The sequence below is a fragment of the Desmodus rotundus genome, chromosome 5, assembly GCF_022682495.2.
Source record: "Desmodus rotundus isolate HL8 chromosome 5, HLdesRot8A.1, whole genome shotgun sequence".
Taxonomy (NCBI): Eukaryota; Metazoa; Chordata; class Mammalia; order Chiroptera; family Phyllostomidae; genus Desmodus; species Desmodus rotundus.
In genome coordinates, this window is record NC_071391.1 from 12,749,834 (window position 1) to 12,762,997 (window position 13,164).

The following is a 13,164-nucleotide window of genomic DNA, read 5'->3' on the forward strand; positions in this document are numbered from 1 at the left end:
GTGGCATTACTTCGCTCTGCTTTGAAATCTTAAAGGAAAAAAAAATTACTTTTAGCCCTTCCAAACAGGCCCTCTAAAACACTGGGCTTTATTGAAAAGTTAGCTGGTCAAGCAGCAGTGCGGGCAGTGGGTCAGTCCATGGTGCGATGGGGAGTGAAGGAGCGAGGAGAGAACGGCGTGGGGAGTAGTGGCTGCCACGCCCGTCGTGGGAGTTTCAGTTCTCGCAGTCTTTGGGGGAGCAGTTACGCCCCCTTCAGAAATACAGACCGTGAGGTTCAGGTTAAGTTGTTCACGATTGCGTAGCGCATGGCGGAGCTGGAGTCAAACCTGAGTTTCAGGTTGCATTTACTGCTTCGTGGAGGGTATGGCATGCTGAGGGGGAAAGTAGCCCGTGAACCAAATGGTGAGTCAGTGATCCACCTGAGGAAAAAGGCCACGCACTTCAGCCAAAGCAGTGAACCAAGAACGGGCCTCCCACAGGGTGACGAAGGGAACAGTCTTAAATCAGAAACAGTCCTCGCCTCTGCAGAATGGCAACTAGGTAAAGAAACTGAAAATAGAAGTGGCCACCATTACCCTTCTAGACTATTGAGATGGTTTATGCAGCTGGGCAGTGAAGTTGCTATGCAGTAAGGATTTGCTCCTGGGAGTCCCATCGGTCCATTTTATTTGGGTTTCTACTACATTGGGGACTCCAGTGGATTCTTCTAGAACATCCTTGCATATTGGATGGGTTCATTCAGGCTGCCTTCTTAAGTGCGTTAGTAATTTCTTGGGGTGGCTTTGTTTTTTAAATATAGATAAGGATAGGTGTTTTACCTCCTCTGCAGAGATTTTTAGGCTTACCTAAGGATGTCACATGTGACGTCTCACCTCTCCTCCCCCCCGCCCCTTAGAGCCCCATCTTACTGTCGCTTCCGACTTGAGAGAGTCAGAATCTTGGATCTGATTTTTGTCTTAGGGGCCAAGTTGCAAATTAAAGGCAGTGTTTTGCCACCACTACCTCCTTTTCAGGAGGACATCTGATAACAGTGATTCATTTTCTAAAGCAGCTGAGAGCGTTTTCCTTCCAACCAACTTTGTCCCTATAAGTCAGCGTCCTCATCTACTTGCTGCCTGAAGAGATGTCTTGGGGAGCGCCCCGCCCCCACCACACTGTACTAGTTGGCTGTGACTCAGCGGCCATGAGATGAAATCTTGAAAAGCCCATTTTGCATTGGTCTCCTAGGTGGATTCCTCTGCAATCCAGGCCTAAATGCCTGGTGTGGAATCAGACAAATTTATAACTTTACAACTTATACAAATTTACAATTGTTGAATCAACGTACTGCAACCTTGAAAAAAAATATTTTCAAATAGATTCTGATCAAAATATGGTCGGAGAACAGTGCCTTAGGGCATGTCAAGGAAAAGAGGGAGAGTAACAGAAGTGCGACCTGGAGGTGCTCTGCAGGAGTCAGTCACCAACTTCCTGCGAGGGAGAGCAAAGAGTGCACCAGACCCCGCCCCTCCCAGTCTCCAAGGGGGCATTGGGCGGGAGGAGGCCTTCCATACCACCCTCCGTCCTGCTGAGGCGGCCAGAAGAATGGAGCATTCTCTGGTAGTGCCACATTTGCATGGAAAATCTGTTCGGTATTGCAGCTTATTTCCAAACAGACTAGTGTGAGGAGCCAGAGGTTAAGTAAGGACAAGAAACAGAATTGTACCTACTCACTTTCTGTCCAGTGTGGGGCCCTGCCCTCCTGGCATCAAAAAGACTGGGGAGAATGTCCTTTGGCCACAAACGAAGAAGGAGGGTGAAAATGGAAACAACAGCCACACCTCACTTTAGACTGCTCACTCCCGCTGGAGGGCGGTATCTCACACCTCTCCTCCCCCTAAGGGGCCCACGTTTAGAGTTCAGTTGAATGTTGCCTGTGCTGGGGCAGGGGAGGGCACGTGGGCGTTCGGCGCTTCTCCCCCATTCCCTATGGTGCTTCCTGTGCACGGAGGGAGGGACGCAGTGTGACGAGAACGAGAAGCCTGGGACTGGTGGGAGGATTCGATGGGACCATATGTAGAACAAAGCCTGGTACACTGAGAAAGGACAGACACTGAGTTCCGGAGACACGCTGTGGTGACTGTCCTGCCAGGCAGTATGTGCCAGGAAGTGTTGAAACCCAGCAGCCTGGGAGCCACAAGACTGTCGGTAAGGGTAGCGAGGATGCTGGAAGGCAGGAGGCTGGAATGGGAACAGTTTCCAGCTCTGTCACTAGGTCTAGCAGCTGCAATACCTTGGGCAAGATACTTGATCATTGTAAGCCTCGAGCTCCTCATCTCTAAACGAGAGTGACCCTCTTATTGGACCATTAAAGTTAGTACAGTATGAGAAAATATTTGGTGTGTGTAGCTGTTACTATTTAAGAGGAGAGGATACAAGCCCAGGTAACATGGGCGAAGCCATGGAGTTAGTGATGGCTGAAGAGTTGAGGGCAAGTGGAATTGCACCTCCTAACCTTAATTCAAAGCCGCATTTGAAGAATAAGCACCCAGAACAGTAGCTACCACAGAGGACTCAGCAAATGTTTGTGAATGGATCCTGAAATTGAATTACATCTCCACCCCTCTCCCCAAGCCTGCAGGGTATTTGCATTCTCCAACTTTATTAAACACTTCATTATCACCCCATGTCCCAAGCTGACAGCGCTGGAGGTGACTGAACCCTCCCTCCTCTCCCCTGTATTTCTAAGTAGTCGCTGCTGGGTTCTCAGAAACGCCTCCTGGATGGATTTGTCAACTCCCCTGTACCATCTGGGTGGATCCTCGCTGCTCAGCAGCTGCAGCAGCCCGTTATCTGTCTTCCCTGCCCTGAGGTCTTCCCTGCCTGAGGGCAGCGCAGCAGGCAGTAGATAGGCTGGAGCTGAGTCTGGAGGACAGCTGCGACTGTGTGACTTCTTGCCCTGGCGTCCTACACCCTTGTGTCCTGAGCCTGAACTGTCCACCCCTGTTCTCCAACCTGCTCTGCGCCTTTGGACCCACCAGCAGCTGCTCTGTGTGTGTGCGATCTTCCTCTGGAGCCTGTGCAGGAGGAGCCAAGCTGGGAGACCAGGGCATTTATGAATAGGAAGTGGGCGTAAAGTTCCACTAGTGTCTCAAACAGGGAATTCCATCTCCTCTATTCGAGCTTTGAAATTCCTGTCTGCCTCTTCCTCTTGCATCTTTTCCCAAAGCCCGTGAATTCCTGCCGGTGCCTTGGTCAAGGCCAGGATAAACCTGGAAGCCACGATGGCTAAGAGCTGTGGCCTGGAAAGCGGTGTGGGAACACAAGGGACTCGTCATCTGTAGACGATGTACAGAGTAACCGCCTTTGAGATGACCAGTGGACTTGCCACCTAACAACAGGGTATTTACGGTGGCCTGCTCATGTGCTGCCCATACGTCCATTACCCACAACCCATAAAACAGCCATGTAAGCAACATCCCCCCCATTTTCCTGGTACAAAAGTGAAGCTCAGACCGGCTGGCTGATTTACCCAAGACTGGTAAGTAGCAAAGCCAGCACTCAGGCCTGTGGCTGCAAGCCTGGGGATTTCCAATATGCCATGCCCATGTTTGGAGTCCTGTTCTTCTGCATGAAGTAGGGGAACCAATTAAGGAGTTAAACATGAAACCTAAGGAGCAGAAACTCCTAATTTTGTAACAGAGTCAACATGGCATATTCGGTTGCCTACTCAGAAACCCAACCAACTAGCTTAAGAAAAGGAATTTATTGGCTCAAGTAACAAATGGCCAGAGGCTAATCCACTAGGGTGTCAGCACTCCGTTTTTATCCATCTGTCTGCCCACCTCTGCCTGGTTTTCCTCTCAGACTGGCTCATTCCACGCGGCAACAATGTGCTAATGGCTCCACTCTCCTGGCTTCCTGGAGCTTGTAGTTCCAAAGAACAAGCAAATATCTCTTAGGGAAGCTCCTGGTGGATTCCAGCTTGAAATACACATCCGTGTCCGAAGGGGGATGGGTAAAGCAAAACGAGGTTCTTAGGAAGTTGAAACCCCAAATAGGGGAGAGGATAGTAAGAAAACACCTAAGCACCTAGCCATTTAAAATGAGGTGCAGATCCCAAGGTGTTGAACTACCTTTGAGGATAACACCCGGACCCCTTGCCAGGGCAGCCGAGAAAAGGGAGAGAGGCCGTAGCGCCCGACAGCTGCAAATACCCTGACACTCAGAAAACAGGAAAGGTAGCTTCTGGAAACTCGAGAAGGGGACATTTGAGGTGAACTTCCCCAGAATTTATTCTAGAGTACAACATTAAACTGGGTTGGAGAACACCTAGAAAAATAATTGGTCCCTTCACTAAGAATAAGATACGGTAAATAATACCAACAATAATTTGTTGTTAACTATTTGGAAGGCCACTAGGAAAATTCCTTGGACAAAGTATACCTTGTTTCCAGTTAGACATCGAATGCCTCCTGACTGAGACCACGAGGAAATCAGTGACCTCAGAGATTGCCCAGTGGGTGCATTTGTATTCCTTCCCCCAGCTGGTCGTCCCGTGCCTGCAAATCTGGAGAGAGATCTTAAATCCCAGGCTTCTAGGATCTGCACGGGCTCAGCTCAGCAGCTATCAGTTCCTGCCACACTCCCAGTGTTTGCAGAAGGCACCACTTACTGAGAACAAAAGCTCATATGTGAATGTCAGAATCAAGATTCTAAAGTATCTTGGAACAGTGGGCTGAAACCAACAGGATGAATTCAAAAGACGTGGAAAGCAAACACCGTAGTGTTACAACTGCCTGGAGAACTCAGTCCAGTAACATACCGCGCAGGTTTGTAGCCTAGGAGCAGCAGGCTGTACTTCCCAGGTTTGCCTAACAGTGATGTTCATACAATGACAGCATCTCCAAACCGCACACTTCTCAGAATGTATCCCTGTTAAGTGACACATACTGTATAAACAAACTACCCTAAGCCCAGATTCCGCTTGCTTCCTTAATTAAGCACCCAAACCAAGTTTCTTTGTTGTGTCAATTCCTCAGAAATGTATTGTTTGTTTGTTGGAAAGGAATAAAAACTGCCTGCTTTGGTCATTTCTTGAGGTCCCCCCAACCCACCCAAACAAAAAAGAAGTAGAGAGACCTGCATTTAGATTTATTTTAAATCAGCTGCGCAAGCACAGGAGGAAGGAAGCTTGGCTTGGCAGTGGTGCCTGCAGAAAAAGGCTGAGGTCTTGCAGCCGGCCCCAGGTTGAATAGGAGCCATTAGGAATGGAGCATCTGCTTAAGAAGATAGTGGTCCTCCCGAGCCGTTTTAATTTTAGGTACAAAAGGGTGGTAGTGGAAAGTGTGTCTCCCCCGTAACCACTCCTCTTCTCAGGAGGCGCCTGCTGTAAGCAGTTTCTAGCAGACCCTCCCAGATGCATTCTGTGCACATAACAGCTAACGCAGACTTTTTTTTCACATAAACAGTAGCGTGCTGTACGCCTTGTTTTTCACTTACAGTAAATTGTAGAGATTATTGCACATCATCATTTGAAATGATTCCTCATTCCTGTGTAAAGGATGCATAGTCGTCTTCTGTCTATGTGTGCCAGAATTTATGCAATGGGCCCTCTGTTGCTGGACCAGGGCTCTGCTGTTACAAACAGTGTACAATGAATGGCTTATTTCAGACATGTAGACATGAATCGGAAGAAGAGCTTTTTGAGACGTGGAATCATTGAGTTAAAGGGTATGCACAGTTTTAAATTTAGTAGCTGTTGTCCAGTCGCTCGGCTGAGCCCACTAGCAAGGTGTGTGGGCCTGCTCTCCCCCGCCCCCACCCTCAGGCTGTACTGCGAATCTCGCTGCTCTTCGACAGCCTGAGAGATGGGACCCTAACACATCTTACTGTGACGTACTTATTCTCATACTTGTATTTTCTTTTTACTGTTTATATCCTTTGCCCGTTTTTCTGCTGAGTTGTCTTTTTCTTAAGACCTCTTTATATATTAAAGAAATGTGCTCTTTGTGAGAGGAGTTACAAATATGTTTTCCAGTTTGCACTTTGTCTTGATTTGTTTCTGGCAATTTTGCCGTGTCTTCCTTTTAAGCTGTAGTAAAATGTATCCGTCATTTGTTATGACCTCTGGAATATATGTTGTCATTCAGAGTTCTTTCCCGTTCTGAAAATTTTAGAAAATCTCCGCTTGAGCCCTAACTGCTGTAGCCCAGTGGGTTGGGCATCATTCTGCAAAGCGAAGGGTTGTGGGCCAGGTCCCCGGTTGGCATGTGCGAGAGGCAACCAATCAATGTTTCTCCTCTTTCTCTCTCCCTTCCCCTTTCTCTAAAACAAGTAAATAAATAAAATCTTTTTAAAAATCATCACTTGATCTTCAGTACTTTTTTTGGTTTTGTTTTTACATTTAAATATGTGATCCATTTGGAATTTGATTTGCTGTAAGGCATGATGTATGGATCCAACTTAATATTTTTTCAGATGGCTACCTAATTGTCCCCAGGCAATTTACTAAGTTATGTATCTTTCCTCGTCTGATTTAAGCTTCCATTTTTGTAATATTCTAATTTCAATATGTATTTGGGTTTAATACTGGATTTTATATTCTCCATTGATCTTCTCTTGATACACTTGAGAAGAAATTATAGTTTTTATTAATATTTTAAATTATTTTTGGAATGAAAGCCATAAATATTTGTTGTAGAAAGTTTGGGAAATAGAAACAACCATCCAGAAAAAAATAAATATCATTCCTGAACCCACCATAAGTAACTAAATATTCTGGTGTTTATCCATCAGTGTTTTCCTATGCGATTGTAATTTTTACTCAGTTAAGATGAGGCTGCGTAGGTCTAATTTTCCATCCCCCCAATGTGGTGCGAGCTAAATGCCCAAAGTGGAGCTGGGCCTCCTCTTACCCAGACTGTATTCCCTCCCCATCCCCCTCCTCCCTGGTACCCAGCACCTCAGGTGGAGTCAGCTTTCGACTCTTCCCGCTCCTTCACTCCCCATCTGCATCCTCCTCGCCAAGTCTCCATGTTTTCCCTGCATGGACCCAGCTCTAGATTAAGAGATCCTCTCCACATACGGATGAAGACACCGAGACCCAGAGGGGGCAAATGACTTGTGAGAGTGCTTTTAACTGTGAGAAACTCAACTGGCAACGGCTCAGCCGAGAAGTGGGTTTATCATCTCTCGTAGTGAGAGGCTCATAGGTGGGGTAAGTCCAGGGCGTGTTAACTCAGGGGCTTGGCACTGTCACCCAGGACCCCAGTCCTTGCCTCTGTCCGCTCTGCCATCCCCCGTGTGTGTGTTGGCTTTTGTCCTCACACTTTCTCTCCTGGCTGCAAGATGGTGGCAGTAGCTCTAAGTATCATCTCCTCACATAATATTACCCGAAGGCCAGAAGAGATCACGCCCCTTCCCCCTTCTGTGTGCCCAAAGCAGGGGGCGAGGCAGTTGGGGAAGGGAGGAGGTAGTTCTGGTTGTCACAATGAGTGAAGGACCCTGGTGGGCAGGGGCTGGAGATGCTGGATGTCATAATGTTTAGGGCTGTTCAGTGAAACATTAGCTTTCATTTCTCACAACATTCATGCAGGTGAAAAAAACAGAGTCTAACTCTGTTTTACATACAAACTGTTTTTGCATGGTTTTAATGGGCCCTGAATTTTTCAGGAATGCAACTTTCCTGTAAATTGAAGGAGGATTGTAGACTTTTTATTTGGGACTTCAGAAAGAGTCATTCAGCCCTGGCTGGTGTGGCTCAGTGGATAAGTGCGGGCCTGTGAACCAAAGAGTTGGTGGTTCGATTCCCAGTCAGGGCACATGCATGGGTTGCAGGCCAGGTCCCCAGTAAGGGGCATACAAGAGGCAACCACACATTGATGTTTCTCTCCCTCGCTTTCTCCTTCCCTTCCCTTCTCTCTGAAAATGGATAAATAAGATCTTAAAAAGAAAAAAAGAGTCATTCGCTATTTCAGAGGCCAGCGCTCCTCGTCGTGCTGGGGCTCCCAGCTGCGCACTCCATATCAGCCAGTATTTGCAGCTGTTGCACTTGTGACTCTGCGAAGTGCAAACATCCAACTGCTCTACTTGGTTTTTCTGGTGTAGCAATGCCCAAATGTTTACATATCAAAGACATTATTTTATTACAATTACTGCCCTTCCACTTCTCCTTTATTTCACACTTGGAGCATTCTACTGACTTTTGAATACATGTCGTTCATTTTCTATGGATTTCATTTCAGTGCAGGAGGCGTTACAAAATAGCTATTACGCCTCAAGTCTAGAAAGCTTAACCTGGTACTTAAAATCCTTCACTCTCAGGTTCAAAGCCCACTTTTCTGGACCTGCCTCCTGGCAACATCCCCGGATTCCACACTTCAGCCCTACCAAGGTGATTATTCATTTTTCAAACACAACAAGCAATAGTAATAGCACATAGTGAGTGCTCACAACAAGACAGCGAGGCATGGATACTTTCCTTATGCCCATTTTACAGGTGGGGAAACTGAAGCCACCTGATGAGCGACGGAACTGGGGTTCAAACTAAAGCAGTGTGATGCCAGTCCCTGCTCTTCACCGAGACTCGGCACCGCCTCCTGGGGGGATCCCCCTGCTGCTTGGTCCTTTCCCCCAGGATGCCCTTCCCATCTCTGTTACCTGTCAAGGTCTAGCACAGCCTTCGCGACTTCCTGTCGATGTCACTTCGTTCATTAATCCTTGCTGGATCCCTTTGCTTGGAAATAATTTCTTCCCCTAGTGCTGTCATTGCATTTAATCTGTGATTTCTATTATGACTAGTCTTTAAAGAATGGAGTTGATGATAAGTTACTCTATGCCATCCAGGCCTCTCCCTGTCTCCTTCCCTTTTCCTCCAACAGGTACTCAGCTGGGTTGTGAATTACGTTTATGTCCCAACCCCTCTCCCCCAGTCACTCAGGACCCTGCTGACCCTCCCACTGGTTGGCACTGCACTGGGGTAAGCACAAGCGAAGCGATGTGTCCCCCCCACACACACATCACACCCACCGTTCAGAATCAGAGTCCAGTACCTGTCATCAAAGGGCACTTCTTGTCAGAAACACGGACTGAAATACCACAGGGGGCACAGGGATCCTCTCCTTTGCTCGCCTTGATAGGACATGCCCTTTCTTCTCTCCCTCATGCTTTTCTAGTGACTGTGACTCTCTGAGGCTCCTGCAGGCCGTGACCACGGTCCTCTGCCTGGGCCACTGCCACCACTGTCTCAGCTCCCAGCAGAGTGGGTCTTTTCCCAGCCTCCTCCAGTTGAAAAGCGACGTTTGCCCCCATGGACGTGCCAATCAGAGTGTGTACATACAGCATCCCGTGGCCAGACACAGAATCTGGGTCTCCTGACCCGTCTGGAGTTATCTGAGCCTCTAGTTTCCCTGCCCCCACCGATCTAGGGGAACTTGGAGCAATGGCTCAGGGTGTGGGAAGAGGCTCAGTGGCTGTCCTGCATCTGCACCCCAGTTTTGAGCAGTTCTGGTTTCCCCAACGTTCCAAATATCAATCGCTGCAGGAACCCAAAAGTTACCGACTTAACAGTCATTGCTACCTCCTTGCAAGTCTGGAGGCCACAGGTTCAGCTATGTGGCTCTCACTCAGGGCCCTGCATGCAGTCTCAGGCAGCAGCTGGGCCCCAGGTCAGTGTGAAGGCTTCCCGCCCCTGTTGTGAGCAGTGGCTGGAACTTTCACAGCTGCACGCGGTCCCACACTTAGAAGGTTTAATGCTCTGTTGCCACCATTTCAATTTTTAGCTTTTGAATAAGGGACCTGCATTTTCACTTTCGCGCTGGGCCTTGCAAATGAGGCGGCTGGTCCTGACAGGGGCTGTTGGCCATCACATTCTCAAGCCTTGGTGGCCAGTGTGAGAGCTCCGGGAGAGAGACAGCCAGGCAGCAGCCCTGTCACCTTCTGTGACTGAATGTAAATCCTCCTCCTACAGGGGCGTGGCAAGGTCGCAGTGGAAGCAGCGGTGAGGGGCACTGTCCCAGCTGTCTTTGGAAAATGCAGTTTGCCACATCTGGTTATGAACAGATCACCTCCCATCCCAGGCCTCAACCTCCCCATCTGCAGGAGGGGTGGGGTGGGGGGGGTTCAGTTCCCCTCTGGGAGAAGGACCCAGGGAGAGTTGGGACCTTGATCCTTGAAGCAACTCCCAGGTTTTCCCCTCCCAGGTATTTTACCCAGTGCTCAGAGGAATTGGAACCACCATCAGGCTGGAGCTGACCCCGGAGCTGTCAAAAGCCCTCCCCTGGAGCTCTGGAGCCTCAGAGGAAGGCGGAGACTCAGCACCCGACATCTGTTTCTCCTGCGGGCATCTCTGCTTGGCTAACAATTCCTCTTCTTTCATTTCTCCCCGGGGCATGTGGTTGTCTTTCTCATTAACTTCCCCTCAGCTCCCAGCAAGGTCCCTAGACTCTGAGCTTTGCTGATTCTCCTGTAATCTCCTGGCAAACCAGGAAGCTAATTAAATTGTGACTTTGCACAGCCCTCTCTGTCAATCTCTTTGTCTCTCTCCCTCCTGTCTCTTCCCTTTTCCCTTCCTACTCACCCTTACCTGCTCGAGACCTCCCTGGAGAAGCCCTTCCCTCCTGAACTGAGCTTACTGTTCCCTCCCCAAGCCTCCACCCTGACACCTCTACCCGTGTTCATATTCTGGATCCCACCCCTTCATGCGTCCTCACTAGGTCAAATCCTCCTCGTAATTTAGGAACAGCCTGCTCTGTGACACCTTCCTGATCTCCCCAGCTGGAATGTCTCCCTCCCTGAGCTCTCAGGGCACTTTGCAGTTCTCTCTGGGAGGGACGCTGACCTCGTTTTCACCCGTTAGGTGGTTCTTTGTGTCCACACCCAGCCTCTGTACTACTTGATTAGCTCCTCCAGGGCGGAGGCTCCAGGTCTTCCTCATCTCACCTTCTGAGCACCTACCTAACATCGCCTTGGAACACTTCCTTATTGTCTCCTGGCCCCAGGTGGCAACTGGCGCTCCAGTCTTTGTGTATACATTCCGGGAGGAGAAGAGGGAAGGCAGAAAGGGTGGCCTCCCCGCTGAGTCGGTCCCTAGAAAGCACAGGTCCCCAGCCTCTGGGCTGCAGTACCCCTCCCGGCCCAGGTCTGAAAGAACCCGGGCTGCACAGCAGGAGGTGAGCTTGAATGTAATGAACTTGAATCACCCCCACCCACCCCGGTCCGTGGCAAAATTGTCTCCCATGAATCTGGTCCCTGGTGCCCAAAAGGTTGCCATAAAGCATTTCCTTTCCCAGTAACCTCTGCTTTCATCTGGTTGACCACGCCAAGACTCAAGGGTCCTGTCAAGGGTACACCGCCTCCTGTCAAACTCAAGGGCTCCTCTCTCATTTTACAGATGAAAAACTAAGGCCCAGAGAGGAATAGAGGGCCAGGGAGGCTGCAGAGCGTGGTGGCTAAGGACTGGGTTTTGGAAGTAGACCTAGGTTTGAATTCTGCCCCCACATTAACCTATTTATTTCTCATTTGTAATATTGAGTTAATGATACCTACTTCAGGGAATGTTAAAATTAAACAGTCCTGGCTGGTGTGGCTCAGTGGATTGACCACTGGCCTGTGAACCAAAAGATTGCCAGTTTAATTCCCCATCGGGGCACAAGCCTGGGTAGTGGGCCAGGTCCCCGGCTGGGGGTCTGCCAAAGGCAACTGCTGGATGTTTCTCTTGCACAGCACAGTGATGTTTCTCTCCTTCTCTTTCTCCCTCCCTTCCCCTCTCTCCAAAAATAAATAAAATCTTTAAAAAATTGTTCATCGTCTTAGTTTAGATTTGGGTGCAAGTTGTTTATCTAGGAAGTGATCCCAAAAAGCAGGGTGAGGGAGTGGGCAAGTCAGCCAAGGGAGGACAGCAAACAGCACACACAGATACAATCGACTGAGGTTTCATTTATCGCTCACACTGGAGCCTCCTTGGTGGAAGGCTGCTCTGAAGGTGTTAACTCTCCACCTCCAGCCTGCCCACACTCACTGCCACAGCTAAGAATGCCTCAGGAGAGGCCCGGGAAGTTTGGCGAGTTCTAGAACTGTCTGCAGGTGGCCTGCCGGTGGGCGGGGCACTGACAGCATCTGTGGCATTCAGGGAAAGGACCTGCTGTTACAACTACAACTGTGTTGTGATAGCTGCAACTTAGCTACTAAGCAGGAGCAGGCAGGGATTACAGCCTAGCTCAGGGCTCTTTTCTCTGAGCCCCGCACCACCTCCTCCTCACCTACATTCTGGCACCCCCTTGCCCACCACCGGGCACCCCCATCAGTTCACGGCATCCTTTTTCTCCGTATCCCTTTCCCAGTGGCCTCTACCCCATCCCAACCCCCTGCTGTCATCTGCTTCAGTCACCTGTCTCTACCCCTGACCCTGACCTCTCTGGAGAAACTTTGGTGGACTCAGGCAAAGTGTCAAACGGCTTTCAGCCTGAGCCAGGCCCCCTGCTGGGGTTTAATGGTCCTGCCTGGAGAGCCCTGCCTTCTTCCCTCCCATTCCACCATTGCAGCCACATCTTCAAAAGGCACCTTCAACGTGGCAGCCCTGCCACCACCTGACCTGACTGACTGGTGTGGCTCAGTTCATTGGGTGATCTCCCGCAAGGCAAGAGGTTGCCAGTTCAATTCCCAATAGGGGCACATGCCTGGGTAGCAGGTTCAGTCCTGGAAGGATGGGGCTTGTGCAGAAGGTAATCGATCGATCTCTCTCACATCGATGTTTCTCTCCCTCCCTTTCCCTCTCTAGAAATAAACAAAATCTGAAAGAAACAAAGAAAGACAGGGAAAGAAAGAAAGATGGCAGCCCCCACCCTCACGGTCCAGAGGAAGACCAATGCCCTAAGAAGGGTTGAGAGGATGAAGGCTGCAGAGGTGGCTTCCTGCCTCCCCCAGCCCACCTGCCACATTCCTGTGAGGCTTGTCCCACCCTCACCCTGATGCCCTCACTCCATAAAGCTTTCAAGCTGGTAAAGGAGATAGCCCTGATCATAGGGCTAGACACGTGCTTCGCCCTACACCCCAATGCCCAGCCTCTGCTCATGCTTTTCCTTTAAGGCACGTGATCACTCATTCATCACTCGCCTAACACCCTGAAGAAAACTTAATGAGCTAATCATCATTATCAACACCCTCATGAGGATTAACACGTATTA